This window comes from Chamaea fasciata, unplaced genomic scaffold (genome assembly GCF_029207755.1).
Source record: "Chamaea fasciata isolate MVZ Bird 193981 ecotype frontalis unplaced genomic scaffold, bChaFas1.0.hap1 SCAF_61, whole genome shotgun sequence".
Classification (NCBI taxonomy): domain Eukaryota; kingdom Metazoa; phylum Chordata; class Aves; order Passeriformes; family Sylviidae; genus Chamaea; species Chamaea fasciata.
In genome coordinates, this window is record NW_027094146.1 from 189,676 (window position 1) to 208,657 (window position 18,982).

At 44.5% G+C, this 18,982-nt stretch overlaps 1 pseudogene; it reads right to left on the reverse strand.

The window, feature by feature from the left end:
• Positions 1-4,134: 4,134 nt before the first annotated feature.
• LOC136304238 (inhibitor of nuclear factor kappa-B kinase subunit beta-like) lies at positions 4,135-18,967 on the reverse strand (annotated as a pseudogene).
• Between the last annotated feature and the right edge of the window lie 15 nt (positions 18,968-18,982).

Genomic DNA, 18,982 nt, shown 5'->3' on the forward strand with positions numbered 1-18,982 from the left:
AGCAGTAAAATAACAATCACAATATTGATTACATGTTGCAGTAGGGAGGTTATCCAAGGCCCTAGCCCGAAAGATCTTAGCCAATCTGTTAAAGCCAAGCCTGTGTCTTGCTGCAAATCACTAGTGAGTTCTTGCAACTTAGCTATTTGGGTATGAATTGACATGGAGTGATCAGAAAGTTCATACAACACATTTTTGTTTTTGTTTTAGTTTTTTGGGGGCTTTGGGGTTTTTTTTTGCTTGGTTAGTTTCTGAGGTTTTTTGTTTGGTTTGGTTTTGGTTTAGTTGGTTTTTGTTTTGATTATGTTGGTTTTATAAGAAAGAAAAAGCATGCTGTGATAAGACTGTGAGATTTTTTTTTTCCTGGGTTCATTTCTTGCTTTGGGAAGCACTGCCTTTTTAACAATATTTGCAAAAGAGGTTCAGGGATACACTGAATCACACTCTAAAATACTACAGAGATAAGCAGGGATCCACCATCCCTGTGCCCTGGATTCCTATCCCTCATTCCCACTCCTGGAAATGCTTTTGGTAACAATAAAACATGTTGAACTCTTTTTTGTACTCGCTGATACCACTGCTAAACCCCAAGAAGAAATAAAAGATTTGCAGCTTGCTTGGATTTACATCCAAAAGAAACAAAAGGCACAAGACTGGGAAAGGGTGAAAAGTCCTCCACAAAAGCAGTCATGCTTTGCAATGTCCAAATGAAGGAAGACACACAAATATTTTCAGGAAGACCGAATGTAGAATGGAAACACTTGGAGATGGGCAAAAATAATAGAAAAGTGAGCAACCTGAAACTCCTGGCATGCCCAGAGACCTCCTGACACCACGCCAGCCTTAAAACAGAGCTACTGCTGCTCACAGAATAACCATTCGAGGGAGGCTATTTGGAATTATTTCACATAATTTCAGTTTCCAAAGGGGCTATAAAGCACTATTGGTAGTCATCTGTACTACAATCATTGACCTTAACTTTAATTATTATTAATGAAAAAATATTTATGAACCAAAGCTATTCCCTTCCATTTCTCTGTCCCTTTCAAAGCTGCTAAGAGCTGGATAACTAAGCGAAGGAGTGCCCTCTGGGAAGTCAGCGGTGATTGCCTCATCCTCAAACGGGAAATTGGAAATTCAGAGTAGGGCAAGAAGCTTAACTCCAGCTATTGAACAGCTGCCATAAAAGAAAGAGTTAAGTAGACAAGGGCACTTGTGTGGAGAAGAGGCAGCTGAAGAAAAGGTAAAAACCAGACAGCTGTGAATGCAGGCACTGGACAGAAAGCAATGATTCTTTTTTAGAAGAATATGGAAGCATCAAACTAAACCAGCAGAATGAAGACCAGGATTCCTCGCAATGTGCAATGGGGACACTTTTGGACAATCCTATGTCCCAGGTGCACAGTTAGGGACTCTTCCAGAGCCAAAAGACTAGACTGGAAATCTCCTTAACTGGATTTAGCACACGCCTGCAGCTTCATTGTGTTCAGAGGAACACTCACCGTAAAGGTAAAATCCCCAGGAAGCCACACACAGCACACTGTGGAACAAGCAATTTCCTCTTAACCCATTTTAGTTCCTTCGCCAAGACCCAAAACCAGAAGAATGCCAGCAACGTGGATTTTTCTCCGGATATCCCTAATCTTTCTATCAATTAAATGTATTCCCAAATCTTTTCATGGACGGGTTTTAATTATTACTTCTACCACTTAAAAAAATAGTCTCAATAATTTCCTTAAAAATCGCTGAAACAAGGCACCGTTCAAATGAAGGATACAATTAAATGGGGCTTTTGATAAAAATTTTCTCCATATTCAGAATTTTCTCTGTGGTTTACATGCATTAGCAAAAGCAGTATCAACTCTTCCCTGCCAGAGTAGCTGAGCATCTTCCTGCTACCAATTCAGGACACATATCTCAGCCATTACCCACGGAATGCAGTGATTAGGCAGCTTTCCAGTAAACAGTCCTTAAAACAGTTCATAAAAATTCCATTTAGAAAAAGGTTGGTTTCCTGCTCGAGAATTTGATAAGATGTTGCAATTACTGCTTAGGGATATATTTCAAGTCCGCCAAGTGAGTTAAATTCCATTTCCACACACGCTATCATAGCATTTGCAGGTTAAAATGCCATAAAGTAGTTTTTACGTACTGATAAGATGCAATTAATTTGGGTGCTGCTTTTTTAGAAACACACACTTAGAAAATCCTAAAAACTTGCAATGAAAAAAGTGAAAATACCCATAAAACAGGCCACAAAAGGTAGATTCTCAAGTAGAAATCTAGCAGCATTGTCTGAATCACAACTTGCCCGGATCAAAAACTGCTCCTAGTAATGGAGAGAAAACAGCATCACAATCTATATATTCTTTTGACATCCCGCCTGAGGTAAGACCCCTAGTTCAAAGGTCCCAGAATAACCAGAAACAGTCAGTTTTACAGGTTACAAGGAAATCAAAGAAATATTCAAATTTTGGCACAGTAATTCCTAAACTTAGAGCATCAGTTTGTTATCCATAAATGGAAAGCATTTAGCTTGTTTTAACAACTTCCTAAAACAACCAAGATTCAATTGCAACATTTATTATCTAAAAGTGTTCTGGTCAAAATAAAAATGAAACTCAAAATTATGAACCCTTTTGATGATAATAGCTGATACTTCTTAAGCAATAAACTCTTGCTCTCTCCTGTTTTTATTTCCTCAAAAAAGCAACATAAACTAAAACAATGTAATCTCATGTGTTCAGGCTTCATATTTGTTGTTTTGAGAAAAGGCTTTATAACAGCTTCATTGAAGGCTCTTTAAGAAACTAAATCTTTCTAGTTTAGTAGAGCAACAAGGTGTATATGAGGGCATCAAATGAAAAGGAAAATGAGCTGTCACAATAAAGTACTAGTGAAAGCCTTAGCACAAACTGCATGACAAGCTAAAAGAAAAAGAATTATTTTCTTCCTTTTGCTTTAACCAAAGTCCTAACACTTAGGACCTGCAAACCACTGCCATTTTAGAGCCAATCTGTATTTTAAGTGGATGTAACTAGCCCTAGCAAACGTAGCAAAACTTGAAATGTTCTCAAATTGGTCTGAGCATGTGCACTAATCCATCCACACCACATCATGTGGATCTTGTAGTTGATAATATTTTACATGCTTACAATAATTACTGTAATTCAGAACCTTGACACCCATTTTCCTAAGATAAATCAACATGACAAAAATTATTCAACCTCCCTTTTCTTCTAAGGGTAAATGCAAAGCAGTTTGAAGCTCACTGTAGGTTGAAATTCTAATCCAAGGGCTGATGGTCTGCAACATGATTACAGTCTTTCCAATGTCAAAAGCTAACAGAGGAGTGGAGTCTATTTCAAATGACTGGCTCTAAACATCTCAGAATTACATTAGATAAATTACACTTCACACATATTTACAACAAGGTTTTGCATTATTAGGCACCGGTCTGAAATACTTGGCAGTTTCACAGTGAAACACTATTCCTGTTGATGCATTTGGATGAGGTCCTTACCCTTCTACCATCACAGTCAGGGATCTGCCACTGGCATAAAATTCCAGATGGAAAATGCCAGCAATCCTAACTACTTCACAAAACAACAGGTAAGGAGGTAAATTGATTAATATGCTGTTCTTATCCCCTTTCAACTGACAGAAGTTTTGCATGCTTAAAAAAAACAAACCGGTTTTTCCATGACATCATTCGGCTTGAATACTAATGCTTTTCCTTAATGCAGCTACATGTACATGGATGTACAACTTGTCTTTTCACAGAAGCAACGCCCAACTTCACATGTTTTTCTTTACTCTGTTTCCCCTGACTATAATCCTAAGATCCTTTCTGATTTTTATGCCATTTCCCTGTCTTAATTCTTCAGTGCTGTTAAATGAAGTGCCCCTCTCCAAATGCAGAACCTCCCTGGAGACCTCCCCTGAGTTTTGACGCTCATTTTCACTGTCCACATCCTCCTGCACCCACCTCACCCAGAAGATGAGCTGGAGCATCATTTCTTACAAGATGCTGCAGATTGAGCAGAGTAATTAGTCTCAACAGCAAGTACAGTCCACTTTTTCCTGGTAATTCTTTACAAGTGGGAAGTTCATTCCATTCAATGGAGCTGCGCTTCACCGCTTAGAGAGAGACACAGGCTTTGAACACCCCCGAGTGAAGTGGTTCTGGCATAAACCTTCCTCCTCCTCCTCCTCCTCCTCCTCCTCCTCCTCCTCCTCCTCCTCTATCTGCCCTGACCCCTGCATCCCCTAGGGAATGCCACATGCCAGTGCTGTGTGATCCTCCCTCTCGAGGCTGATTAGCCAGAGCTGGAGAGTTCAGGGAGATGAGAGCTTCGGCATCCTCCTGCTGACCTTTGATCGCCGGCGGCTGCCAGTGCTCCCAATTAGCCTGCAAACGCTGCCTCCAGCTCACAAACACTTTAAAAAATGAAGTTTGACGAAAAGCCACCTGCCTTGCCTTTCTTCAACCCTCTCTGCCATATCAAAGCCTTTGAGAGTATCTGAGGACAACTTTTATAGCCGAGAAGGGCCCATTTGAGCAGCGTCTCATTAGTGCCGTGTCTGTGCGGCACACAGAGCCGCAGAGCATCCATCAGCCCACTTAGCAGGAGCACTCCTGAATACCAGCAGGCATGTTAGGCTGGGAAGTTACCTCTGAGGGAGCCACCAAAGGGCTTTTCAAGCAGAAAGGTCATCCAGCTCATCTGCTTCTCGGGGAGCTGATTAGAGCCGGTGCATTTCAGGGGCCGTGGCACCCCGCAGCAAGTCCATTCCCTGGCTCCTTTTTTCTCTCTTTGCTCACAGGAGTGATCTGCAGCTCGTCAGAGGGGGCTCAGTGGGGGAGGACAGCAGCAGCACTTATTTTAATAAATAGCATTCATGAGCTGGCTTTCCAGGCTGCAGCTTGGTGAGGGATGTGATGAACATTGGGAGGGGAGATTGAGAGAGACGCTGGCACAGGGTGCCCAGGGAAGCTGTGGCTGTCCCACCCCTGGAAGTGTCCAAGGCCAGGTTGGACAAGGCTTGGAGCAACCTGGCATAGTGGAAGGCGTCCCTGCCCATGGCAGGGGGGTGGCACTGGATGAGCTTTAAGATTCTGCAGGATAAGGCTGGTTGTGCCTCCTTGATCTTCTCTTTGATAAGTCAATATTTAAAACATCAGCAGGGCTGTTACCCTGAGCAGTGATTCCAGCCTAAGGCCTGAGTTGGGAAGGTCCCAGGTTTCTGGCAGGCCTGGTGTATTTCAAGGTGTGTTTCTGCATTGAGGAGGTTTTGGGGCAGTTCTGCTCAGTTTCAGTGTATTTTCCAGGACTGGCTGCACTCCCGACTCTAAGGAATCACAGCAGACCTGCTCCAGCTGCTGCTCAGGTCAAGGTCCCTACAAAGGAGAAATCATCACCAATGTGTTTGCACAATAGTTAGGAAAAGCATTTGCACTGGGAAAACAGAAGGAATATCTTTAGCTGTTACTTCTGCAATTTAACATGATTGTTAGAGACATCTGATGAAAATAGTGCCAGAAACATTGGCAAGCCCCTCTCTCTCAAAAACCAAAATGCATCACAGCATTGACCAGTACAGCTGGCGGTGTACTTCCAAGTGAGCCCAACCATCTCAGATTAAAGGAAGAAAACCAAAAAACCACTTTTGTTACTGAGGCTGGGGGAAGTGAAGCCATACATGATACCCAATTTTCATATGGAAGATCTGAAAGCCCCAGGAAGTCTTAACTACCAAGTAAACTAAGGCTGCTGACAATGCAAGCTGAACACAAAGGGTAAAATATGAGAAACCCTGTGGGCCATTATTTCACAAAGCAGGAAGCCTAGCTTTGTAGTGGTGGCATTAGCAGCCGAAGAACTCCAGACTTTGCCTCACCTTTTTCTTACAGATTCTGATAAATTGAATGTTCCAGAAGGGACTTGCAGCAGCAGTTGACCTGAGCTACCAAGACGGGATGTGTTCACGCTCTCTGGACTGCCAGTAACAGGACCACGCACTTTACTCTGAAGAAAACACAGAATATTCAGAGTGCAATTGTTCCCACTATTTTTTAGCAGCCGGGAATATGAGACAACCTGGAACTTGGCTTTCATACTGATTCAAAATAAAGAAAAGAACCATAGGATACACTCAATTTACTAATGTTTCAGTAGCCTGTGCTACAAACCATATTCTCAGGTTAAAGGGGAGTTCTTATTTTACTTACACAAGCAATTTTCAGCAAGTTCCACAGTTCTTTCTGTCGTTTCTCCTGAAGCCTAACAACTGTTTCCTCATCTTCACTCATCAGATTCATCACTTTCTCCACTCTGGGGAACAATTCCAATGCCTTCTGTTTGCAAACTACAGTTTTACTATTAAAAAAATAAAAACTAATCAGATCACACATGGGCCACTGCAGTAGGAGAACAGTTCTGAAGTTAATTATTTTCTGTTAACACTGCAAGATCTCAAGAGCCATATGCAATGAGTTTTAAACCTTCTCTTGCTGGAAGAGAAAATACCTTCTCTCAACTATGAATAAAATGTGCAAAGCTCACCTGAGCTGAGCATAAATGACTCAAACTTCTTTTTCAAAGGTCTGGATTGCCTGTAGAAGCAGTCGTACTATTTCCTGGCTGTCACCGCCTCTCCTCTGATATGGAATGAGAGCCAATATTACACAGAAAGGTCGGTTTATAGGACAGAGTGAGAAGATTCTTAGCGGCTCATTTCCACTACTGCTTTAATCCTGAAACAGCCAAAGTTCAGGATATGCAAGTTTGAGTGGGATGAATTACACTGAATTTTAGCCACCTTCTTCAAAATTTAAAGAACTTGAAAAGGAGAGTTGGGACTGTATCAAAGGAACAGTTGTGTCTTTCATCCTTTCTACCCAGAAAGGTTGGTTGTTGCTTGTGGCAACAGCCTGCTCTGAGAAGAGCTCCAGAGGAGTTTCGAGAACAGCTCACAAAGCACCAAGAAAGGAAGGCTGGCCTAGTGTGAAACTGACTCCCTGACTTCCCTCTCGAGAAAAGGCAATCCAGGACAGCCCATGTGCTGCTAGTGTCTGGGCAGGCCTAGAAGTCAGATAGTTTTCTCAATGATCGTTACTACACCTCCAAAGTTACACACAAAGCAAGCTGACCTTGAGCTAAAGCGTCTTTTACCTCTTGGCTTCTCTCTGAGTCTTCAGTACAGCTCTCTGGCTTGTTCTTCTCTAGAAGAAAAAAGCAGGAAAGAAAAGGATTTCCAAAGAACCAAAACATGGAACAAATAGTTTGAGAACTCAAATCTTTTCTATACCTGTCTGCCATTTCAGAACAATGACAGATGAGTCAAAAAACATCTTTAGTGTTAAAGTGCTCCCAGTCCCCCACAATTTGGGTGGAAGAAACAGCCCTTTCACTGTCCTTTAGTGAGTAAGCTTAGCCAGAAACACTCCTGCATCTGAAGCTCAGGGTAGTTCCACTCACAAATCCTCCAGTGTTCCTCCTTGTTTACGACCTAGCGGGCTTCTCTGCAGGTCCACGATGTCTGTCTGCAGGGCCATCATCCTCTTCACTACCTGCTCCACATCATCTTCCTGAAAGCAGGGTAGAACATAAGCAACACAACAGTCTCATACCTAGAGACACTACCACTCACACTCACACTGGTTCTTCCTTTCTCATTCTTAATTCTAAACAAACCAACAAGATGCAAACAGCAGCCTTGGCCAAAGACAAACAAGTCGTTTCAATTCAAGGAAATTCCAAGATGTTTCTGGGGCTTCGCCAAGATCTCCCGTTTCCCCCTAAGCCTTACAACAGAATGAGCTTCATGTAGTACTAATAATGGACAAAAATTGTGCCACACAAACCAAGGCAATGTGAAATCTGACATCAGTGCAGATACAAGGGGCTTCTATTTAAGGCAGGGACAATGAAGCTAAAGGGGGAGGAGGGGAGAGATAACAAAAACAAACCTCTTTATGATTAGCAGTTAGATTTAAAAACATACCCGCCCACAAAGTTCCACAGCTTGCTCCATCTCTTTCCAGGCAAACAGCAGCTTCTCAGAAGCTAGAGGAATCAAAGAAGAGTGACTGGCTTTCTCAGGTTCACAGAGAAGGAGGCAGGTGTTTTTGTGAGGAGAAGAGTCATGAAAAGACCCGTTTGCCAGATGCTATACTCACTAATTCCAAACTCAATCTGCTCTTTATACTTTTCCAGGTCAATTTGGATGCTTGTTTTAAAGAAGTCCAGCTTTGCTTCCAGCTGCTGAGAAAGGGAGGCCATAGAATTCTTCATCTTCCAGAGGGTACTATTGTAACGCAACAGATTCATCCTGCAAGGACAAGAAGGTCCTATTAGCCTCTGAAAGTAGAAATCCACCAGGCTTTCATTTACATCCAAAACAGATACTTGAGATAGCGCTGAGGACAAATGCAGTTGTGCCAAAGGGCTAACTCTCCACTTTTCATGAATTGCATACAGCTCCAACCACGGGCCTCCCCATTCCAACAGGGTCCCATTTCTGTCTTCCCTTCCACCAGCGCACAAAGACAGAGATAAGTATTGTGGAGAAACGGCCACCGTACATGGCTGCTCGCTGCCCCTGCTGAAGCTGATTACAGTCCTCTTTCAGCATCCGCATCGTCTGCCAGATCTGACCCCACACTTTGCGCAACTGGAAAAAGTGGAGATTCTTCTTTGGATCCTGAACTGAAAACAAAGGAGGTGGGAGAAAGGGAAATGGACATATCAGCGTGAAGCAGGAATACTGTGTTATCACAAAACAGACCAAAACACTGCTCCTTTGAGGGGCATGTTACTGCCTGCAAAGCCTAGAGCTGGATAACCCCTGTGCAGCTCCCCTAGCATGTCAAAATCAAACCCCTCCCTTTTTTAGTTATTCTGATAAACTGAATGAATGACAGTCCATTTTACTGCTTCTTCAGTCCCAATACGCAAAAGCTCCCTCTACTCTTTGTGCACGATACAGACCACAAAACACAGACGCCCCTCTCAACACTGACCCCGCCCCGCCCTTCATATTCATGCCAGAGGAGTCCTTACGGATGCAGCCAACACTTTCTGGATGAGGACGCAAGGCCACCTGAGCCTCAGGAAACTTTCTTGTTATCAAAGAGGAAGAGAAGGTCTGTGTCTGCTGCTGCAGTATCATTCCCCTGCAGAAGACAAAAGACCCAACCAGGTTTTCTTGGGAAGAGCAAGCCTTGGCAACACCACAAACAGAAGAGTCCTCCTCAACCAAACACAGAGCACCAAAGGCAACAGGCTGCCTACGCTACAGTGGCTGTTAGGTCTGTGAGGTTACCATGACAAAAGCATGCCACAACAGCAGGGAGTGCTCTGATCCCAAAGCGAGTGCAGTGACTTCTGATTCACTCAAACTCAAGAAAGGGAATACCGAGACTCACCTTGCCATCAGCTGTATGTTTAGTGACCAACTTCTGAGAAAACAATTCAAGTCCTGCTTCCTGCAGTAGTTCCTGGTCCTATTCTGGAATTCCTGTATCTGACTGAATCCTGGCCTTCACACTCTGCAGAGTCTCTTCCTCTGTCACAGGGTAGGTGTGCACAGTTCCCGTAACCATGTTCAAAACGTGAAGCACCTACCAGAAGAGTAGCATGGCATGAGAAAGGCTGAAGATACATTGGTCATCTTAGAGCAGAGATTGAGGGACCGAAAAAATGACCACCAAGAAACTCTTCAAAGCACTTGGCAGAATCAAGAAGTCACTTTACAGCTACTTCCTAACATTATGGCAAAGTTCTTGTCCTCCATCAAGTGGAAGAGAGGCCACATGGCAGTTAAATACCTGTAGAATCCTCTATCAGAATATGGAACCAAGCATGCACAGAAGCTATTCACTACTCCCAACAAGCTCAGGGAGTATTTGTCCTCAAAGAAGCAAGAGGAAAGCACCTGCCACTAACGGTCAGGAGACAGTTCTATGAGTTTCTGCCTCACTCTTCCTCCTAAGTCTAGGATTCAGAGGCTCAGGAAACTGCTCTCTGGAAAACTTTTTAGGCTAATACAGACATATTGCTTACCTTCAAGTTCAAAATGCCATCCAATGCTTTGAAACACCCATTGGGTCCATAGGTAGGATCTGTACCTCTCTGACGTGGGTGCCACATTAACATGAGTTGCGGCCATTTCTCCAGCCTCCCAGACAAAACACTGAGCAACAAAAACCAGGAGATCAGAAAAGGTAAAAGTGCATTTGCAGTAACGATACGGCCTGTTCTGTGTGGGAGGACTGACAGAACTGCCCCCCTCCTTCTCCCTCCAGCACTCCACCTCTCCCCATCACAAACGCAGCGTTTAGAAGGCAGAAACCAAGACTACACAAGTCTGACAAGCGACAGTAGTACTGCCTGTGTCACGCACTCAGTGTATTCACAGATTAACACAGTAAGGCATACAACACAAACTTGGTCCTTTTGCAGAAGAATCAGTTTATCTCAGCACAGCAATTTCTAGTACTCACCTGTTTAGATTGTTGGGGCAGGGCAAACTGCTAGAAAACTTGACTTCTCCGGATAAGTCTTCTGAAACAACAATATCCAGCTCACTCTTCTGACGCACTTTTGTATGCCTAATGTGAGCGAGTACAATGGTGAAAAAATTGCCCGCCTTTCCCAGCCTGCATGCTAGTAGGCTCTTAAAAGCTACTCTTGACATATAATACAGATGCCACTTTGGTTTCTGTTACCTGCCCTGCGGGAGTCAGCCCTTATCCCATAGAGCAAGGATCAGGAATGCTGAACTTGCTCAGGTGAGTCAAGCCCCTGTGAAAGGGGTCACTTTCCAAAAGGGCAAGAAACATAGGGATATTATCCTCAGAATCAAGGGACCACACTTCTGCTTCCTGTAAACAGGAAAGTCACATCATGCCCACTTACCACCCAGCCACGGTTCACTCACCATTGCACTGGCTGCCAGTTGGGTAGGAATGGTCGGAAGCCTGTAATGCACTCAAAGGCAAGCGTGCCAAAGCTCCAGGAATCCACTGTCACCCTATACTTCTGCTGTTCCAGCAGCTCTGGGGCCTGATACAGTTTACACGCATGAGACAAAGCCAGATGGCTTTGGCCAGAAAGCTCTTAGCTTTCTCCGTCCCTTAACATCTCATTAACATTTGTACAAATAATTAAAGACATTACTGAACACTGCCTCTCACGTGCTTTAAGACCCTCCTGGAGTGAGTAGCATAGGTTACTGGCACTCCTGCTTATTTATAACAGATGCAGGTAGCACAAACCCCAGTCTCAGCAAAACCCAGTGTCAGCAAAAAAGCAGTCACCTTTGCTAGCTTCAGCACCACAAACGCACCCCATACCGTGCAAGTACCTAATCCCAGCCCAAAGCTTGGTAACAGTTAATTCTATCCCACTAGAAAGCAGTAGCTGCTCTTCTAGCTGAATTCCTTTCTTACCAAGTACTGCAGAGTCCCAACAAAGGATGTGCACAGGCTCCCCTGATCCAACTCCTTAGCATAACCAAGGTCAATGATTTTGTGTATTAACTGAAACACACAACAGAGAATAAGAATGCCAGACTGAAGTCCTGTTAAAAGCACATCATACAGCAGAAAGAAAAGGTTTGGCTCTTCAAAGCTATGCAGGAAAGGTGCCAGTGAAGAGATAGAAGCAGAAATGGGAGGCTACTGTAGATTTCTAAAACCACAATGAATTTGAAGGTGTTGGAGCACACTTAGCAGTTACGCCTCTAGCTCCTTCCGATCTTTGGTCAATCAGGACAGTCTGCTTCTTTCCTTAATAGTTGAAAGTCAAAATGTCAGGTGTTAACAGACATCTAATACAATGTCTCACCTCAGCTGCACACAGAATACTATGTGACAGTGACCTGAGACAGGTGTTATCCTGGGCTGAGTGCTCTTGCAGAGGGACCATGTAACTGCATGAAGCACATGCAGGTTCCTTGTAAGTTTACTTGTCTGTGCAGGTAGAGACGACGGCTTCCTGCTTACCCTTTGCTCTCCTTGCTGCAGCACAATGTTCTCTGGCTTCAAGTCTCTATGGATGATCCTGTTCTCATGAAGGTATCTGAGAGCAGAAGCTGAGACAGAAAAAGCCAGTTGTTAGAGCTAAGTAACAGTACCCAGCATGAGCTCAGTAAGGATTCATCTATTCTATCTAGTAATAAGCATGGCTTTCACATCAGACCTTGTACAATCAAACATACAACGAAACGCTGAGTGTCAGGGGTAAAGTCAGCACCATAGAACTCTGGACACAAATTGAGTTCTCTCTCCGGATGTTCCCTCACATCCTTCATGTAAACTGTAGTAATGCTGGCTAGCTTCCAGTAGGCAAGAACCTCCCCAGACTCCCAACACTTTTGGGAGATGATCAAGACCATAAAAGGTCAATCTGAAATGGAGTCACTAAGGTCACTACTGTATATTTGGAGAGTGGACTCAGGACTAAAAGGGTTTCCATAGTTCACACAACTGAAGGTACTGCCACCACTTACCAATGTCAGATAACAAGATAAGAATAGTTTCTTCCCGCAAGCCACAGCAATTCTCCAGCTGGTCCAGGTACTGCAAGTAGGGAACACAGAATGTAGTCTTTCTCTTCTCTATCCCGAGTGAACTCCAGAGTTCCACAAATTCTCAGGGATGCAAGAAGTTTCAGCAACAGCAATTAAATTCTCCAGAAGCACAAAACTCTATGGACTGTGACCTGCGGTAGCAGCAATTACAGCTTTGTGCCTTGGTTTAATTGCATGGGAAAGAAGATGAAAGAAGTCACTGTCATCCCGTTTTCATCCTCCTATTTGTTCCATCCCTCTTTGCCTGACACTATCAACTCCAATCTGAGGCCTAAGGTCTGTGTTTCAGCTATGGGCAGATTATAGCAAAGGTCAGAAAAGCCTTAGGATTAGAACTACCATGTGTTATCTCTTCCTATGACAGACAAGAGTTCATCACTTTCAGGAAGGGTACAGCCTACAGATGCACCTACCCCACAATGGTCTTGGCCATACTCAAATACTGTCGCACGTCCCCTACACTTGCCCTCATTCTCTGTGTGCAAACTCCCACAGTGTCACTTGCACCTAAAAAAATACAAAGCACTTAAGTCTTCAAAAGCTGAACGTAATACCAAGGACCAAGCCACCAACACTTGTTGATGCCATGACTAGAAATAGGAAACATCAGGGTATGAATGCAAAGGTTTGAAGGGAAAACTTCAGTAGAAAACCTAGGACCAGATCAGAAGGTGATCCATTCCTAGGTTACCATCCTAGGGACCCCACCTTGCGGAGGTCTCCACCTTGGCAGTACTCCATGGCCAACAATGGCAAGTCATTTGGTGCGAGCTTCTGCATCCCTTCAGGGACATCGCGGGCAGCCACCACATTGGGATGGTTCAGTCTGTAGAACAAAAATTAGGCAAGTATACATGATGTTCTGAAACTGCTATACACTTTCATGTGCTCGTGGTCACCACGCAAAGCCCAACACGGTCACAAATGCTTTGAGAAACTGAGTTAGTGAATTCTAAAGGTTTCCATCTCTCACGGACTCATTTTAACTCCTGGCACTTCATACGGAAGACAGTGTGTTTCTTCAACATGTATGCATTACAGATCTGTCTAGAAGGTACAGCAACGAGCCCTGCACAGGAGTGCAAGGGAGTCTGTTGCTACCGTCCAGAAAAGACCCAAACTGCAATGAGACTGCTGCAGCCGAAAATGTTAATCCAACACCCCAAGGGACTGCCGCAGCACAGACGTTAAGTCAGGCAAAGCGGCGGCTCTAGGTAGCAGCGTTGTTGTAGCGCTGAGGGCACGGCAGACGAGCCGAAGACGGCAGTGTGAGACCCAAGAGGAATAGGAATAGGAATAGAAAATAGAAACTTTTAGAGCCCCAAAATCCCCCAAAATTCACCCAAAATGCCCCAAAAATGACCCCAAAAAAATCCCACTAAAAATCGAGATTTCAGAGCCCCAAAATCCCCAAAAATGACCCCAAAATCTCGACTGAAAACTGAGATTTTTTAAGCCCCAAAATCCCTCAAAATCACCCCAAAATTCCCACCCAAAATTCCCACTAAAATTGAGATTTTTTAGAGCCCAAAAATCCCCAAAATTCACCCCAAAATTTCCTGCTGAAAGTGGGAATTTTTAAAGCCCCAAAATCCCCAAAATTCCCCCCAAAATTCCCACCTAAAATCCCTCAAAAAACCCCAAAATTCCCACTAAAAATTGGGATTTTTAGAGCCCCAAAAATCCCAAAAATTCACCCAAAAATTGGAATTTTTAAAGTCCCAAAATCCCCTAAATTCACCCCAAAATTTCCACCCAAAATCCCCTAAATTCACCCCAAAATTCCCACTAAAAATTGGAACTTTTAGAGCCCCAAAATCCCCCAAAATTCACCTAAAATGCCCCAAAAATGATCCCAAAAATTCCCATTAAAAATGGGGATTTCAGAGCCCCAAAATCTCAAAAACTGGCCCAAAAATTCGCCCCAAAAATCAGGATTTCAGAGCCCCAAAATTCAAAAAAATTACCCCAAAGTTCTGATTGAAAAATGGGATCTTTGAAGTCCCAAAATTACCTAAATTCATCCCAAAATTCCCACCCAAAATCCCCCAAAATTCTCACTAAAATTGAGATTTTTGGAGCCCCCAAATCCCCAAAAATGACCCCAAAATTCCCACTAAAAATTGGAATTTTTAGGAGCCCAAAAATCCCCAAAATTCACCCAAAAATTGGAATTTTTGAAGTCCCAAAACCCCCAAAATTCACCCCAAAATTCCCACTAAAAATTTGGATTTTTAAAGCCCCAAAATCCCCCAAATTCACCCAAAATTCCGACAGAAAATTGGGATTTTTGATGCCCCAAAATCCCCAAAATTCTCCCCAAAAATCCCAAAAAACCTCCAAACCCCCTCCCAGTACAAACCAGTACAAACCAGTAAAGAAAAACCCCAAACCAGTATAAACCAGTACAAACCAGTCACCTCAAATCCCTTCCCAGTTCATCCCACTTCATCCCAGTGACCCCTAAACCCTGTCCCAGTACAAACCAGTAAGGAAAACCCCCAAACCAGTACAAACCAGTATATCCCAGTACAAACCAGTAAAAACCAGTATAAACCAGTAACTCCCAGTATCCCCCAGCGCCGGGCCCTGGCCCTGAGCCACTCCCTGGAGGCCGCCGAGCGTCGAGAGATCCCAGTTCAAACCAGTACGGACAGGTGAGGGCACTGGGACGGGGACTGGGGGTCACTGGTTTATACTGGGATGGATTGGGAGTGGGTTTGGGGTCACTGGTTTATACTGGGATGGACTGGGAGTGGGTTTGGGATCACTGGTTTATACTGGGATGGACTGGGAGTGGGTTTGGGGTCACTGGTTTATACTGGAATGGACTGGGAGTGGGTTTGGGGGTCACTGGTTTATACTAGGATGAACTGGGAGTGGGTTTGGGGTCACTGGTTTATACTGGGATGGACTGGGAGTGGGTTTGGGGTCACTGGTTTATACTGGGATGGACTGGGAGTGGGTTTGGGGGTTACTGGTTTATACTGGTTTAAACTGGTTTTGGGGTTTCTGGGCGTGGTGTAACTTTTGCCCCTCCCCCCACAGGTGAACCGACCACGCCCTTTGTCAGGCCACGCCCCCTTCCCTTATATGGAGCGACAAGGGTGGGACAAACTGGGCGGGGCCTGGGGGTTACTGGGTTGTACTGGGAGGGAGTGGGAGGGGCCAACGCGGCTCTGACCCTGCCCACCGCGCCGATATGCAAATTTATGTACATGAGAGCACAAATAAACGCGAATGACGTCACTGACCACGGGGACTGGGAGTTACTGGCTTGTACTGGGAGGGGCCTGGGCGTGGCTCTGACCCCGCCCACCTCACTGACACACCAGCCTTATGTAAATTTATGCAAATGAGAGGCGAAATAAATGCGGGTGACATCAATTGTACACCGAGGCGCAAAGCGGCGCCGGGGGAATGATGGGATAAACCGAGGCACAGAGCGGCGCAGGGCATGACGGGATACACTGAGGCGCAAAGCGCCGCAGGGCATGACGGGATACACCGAGGCGTAATACGGCGCGGGGCACGATGGGATACACCGAGGCCCCAAATGACCCCAAAATTGTCCCGAATTTCCCCCCCAAAAAATCCGCCCCAAATTTCCCCAAAAATCCCCAAAATTCCCCTCAAATTTCCCAAAAAATCTAAAAAAATTCCCAAAATTTCCTCAAAAGTCCCAAATAATCCCCAAATTTTACCAAAATCCCCCCCAAAATTCCCAAAATTTCTTCAAAAATCCCCCAAAATTCTTCAAAATTCCACAAATATCTCCCCCAAAATTGTCCCCAAATCCCCCCAAAATCGACCAAAATTCTCCCGAAATTCCCCCCAAAAACAGCCCACAAAAATTCCCAAAATTTCCTCAAAAATTCCCCAAATTTTACCAAAATCAAGAAAAATTTCCCAAAATTTTGTCAAAAATCCCCCCAAATTCCCCAAAATTATCAAAATTTTTTCAAAAATCCTCCAAATTCTCCCAAATTTCACCAAAACCTAAAAAAAATCCCAAAATGTCTTCAAAAATCACAAAAATCCCCCAAAATTCCCAAAATTTCCCTCCCAAATCACCCAAAATTTCCCCCGATATGACCCAAAACGGTCCAAAAATTCCCAGGATTTCACCATTCCTTCTTTCAATTCCTCCAAATCCCCCGAATTTCCCCCTAAAATTCCCAAATTTTCCCAAAATTCCCCAAATAACCCCGAAATTTCCGGAAAAAAACCCCAAATTTCCTCAAAAAAGTCCCAATTTTTTTCCCTAATTCCTCCCAAAATCCCCCAAAATTTCCCCCAAATCCCCTGAATTTTCCCAAAATCCGCAAAATTCCCCCAATTTTTTCCAAATTACCCGAAATTTCCCCCAAATTCTCCCAAATTTCCCAAAAAATTCCCCCAAATTTGCCCCATAATGACCCCAAATCCTCAAAATTCTCCCAAAATTCCTTCAAAACTCCCCAAAATTCCCCCAAATTTTCCCAAAATCCGCCAAATTCTCTCTCCACAGAGCGCCCACTGGTGGCCCTCGAGGTCGGAAAGTTTTGGGGGGGAAAACCCCGAAATTTGTGGAAATTTGGGGTGAAAATTTGAGAATTTGGGGGAAATTTGGGATTTTTGGGGTCGTTTTGGGGGGAATTCTGGGGGGAAATAGAGGATTTGGGAAATCTGGGAGAATTTTGGGGAAATTTTGGGAGATTTGGGGTGAAAATTGGGAATTTGGGGATTTTGGGGGGAATTTTTAGGGGATTTTGCGGGAAAATTTTGGGATTTTTTGATGGTTTGGGGTCGTTTTTAGGGGGATTTTTGGGGAAAATTTGGGGGAAAACCCCCAAAATTTGGGAAAATTGGGAAAAAAATTGAGAACATTTGGGGGGATTTGAAAGATTTGGGAATTTTTGTGGAAAATTTGGGGAATTTTGGGGGAATTTTTTGAGGATTCTGTGGGAAACTTTTGGAATATTAAAAAAAATTGGGAAAAATTGAGAAAAATAGGGGGAAATTGGGAAAAAATGGGAAAAATGGGGAAAACTTGGGAAAAAAATTGGGAAAAATGGGGAAAAATTGGGAAATTTTGGGGATTCTGGGGGAAAATTTTGGGAATTTTTTCGAGGAAAAAAATTGGAATTTTTTTGGGGGGGGGAAATTTGGAGGTTTTGGGAAATTTGGGGATTTTTGTGGGAATTTTGAGGGATGCCCCTGCTGCCCCATAGATCCCGAATCCCAAACCCCGCCCCACAGATCCCATCCCCGCCCCCCCAGATGGCTCCTGCCCCACAGATTGTCCCGCCCCCGTCTCTGCCCCACAGGAGCCGCTGGAGCCGCCCCACAGGATCCGGCGCCCCCCCGAGTGACCTCCTGAGCAACCCCTGCCACGGTGAGCCCCACGGCTGAGCCCTGACCCACGGATCTGTGACCCACGGCTGAGCCCTGACCCACAGAGCCCTGACCCACAGAGCCCTGACCCACGGATCTGTGACCCACGGCTGAGCCCTGACCCACGGCTGAGCCCTGACCCACAGAGCCCGGACCCACAGAGCCCTGACCCACGGCTGAGCCCTGACCCACAGATCCCTGCCCCACAGATACCAGACCCACAGATCTCTGCCCCACAGATCCCTGCCCCACAGATCCCTGCCCTGCCAGGGGCCGGGGCTCAGGCCTTGGCCTTTTGGATTCATGGAACACATCCAGGTTTGCTCAGCACCAGAGACACCTTTGCCTTGTCTGTCCCCACCTGTCATCAGTGCCTGCAGTGATGGAACCTGGGGACACTTTCTCCATTGGGTCTCTCTGTGTTTCTCATTAAAACTGCAAAAAACTTCAGTGTTTTAATTTACCTTTGAGCTCTTGAGAAGTTTTTGGAACACTCTTTCAGGGACAGAGTTGAATGGAAACACCAAATCCACGGGAGGGTCATTCAAGTCCTTGTGCTGTTTCTGTGCTGCTGAGCTGGGCCGGGCTCCTGGCACAGAGGCAGCTCCTGGCAACAAAGGAAACTTTTAGAAAGACATTTCCCCTGAGGAGAAATCCTCCTTCAGATGGGTCACCTGTATTATTTGAAATGTAGACTCAGAGTGAAAGTTTACAGTGGCATAACAACCTTTTCTGTTCCTTTCTCATTAATTGTTAACCCTCTCCTTTTTGTTTGCTTTGGTTAATTTTGCTTTTAACAGTAGAGAACATCATTCTTACATGGAATATTAGGTTTTGCACTTAGGCTAAGTGATATCTATGCCTATAGAACCCATACCTATGGAATATTAAGTTTTAAATACAATACGTATGTTTCATAAGTAAATAAACACGTTGAAGTGAACAAGTGTCCCCCAGCCCCTCCAGGATCCCTAACTGTTCCCTCAGTGCCCATTCGCCCGCCCCCAAA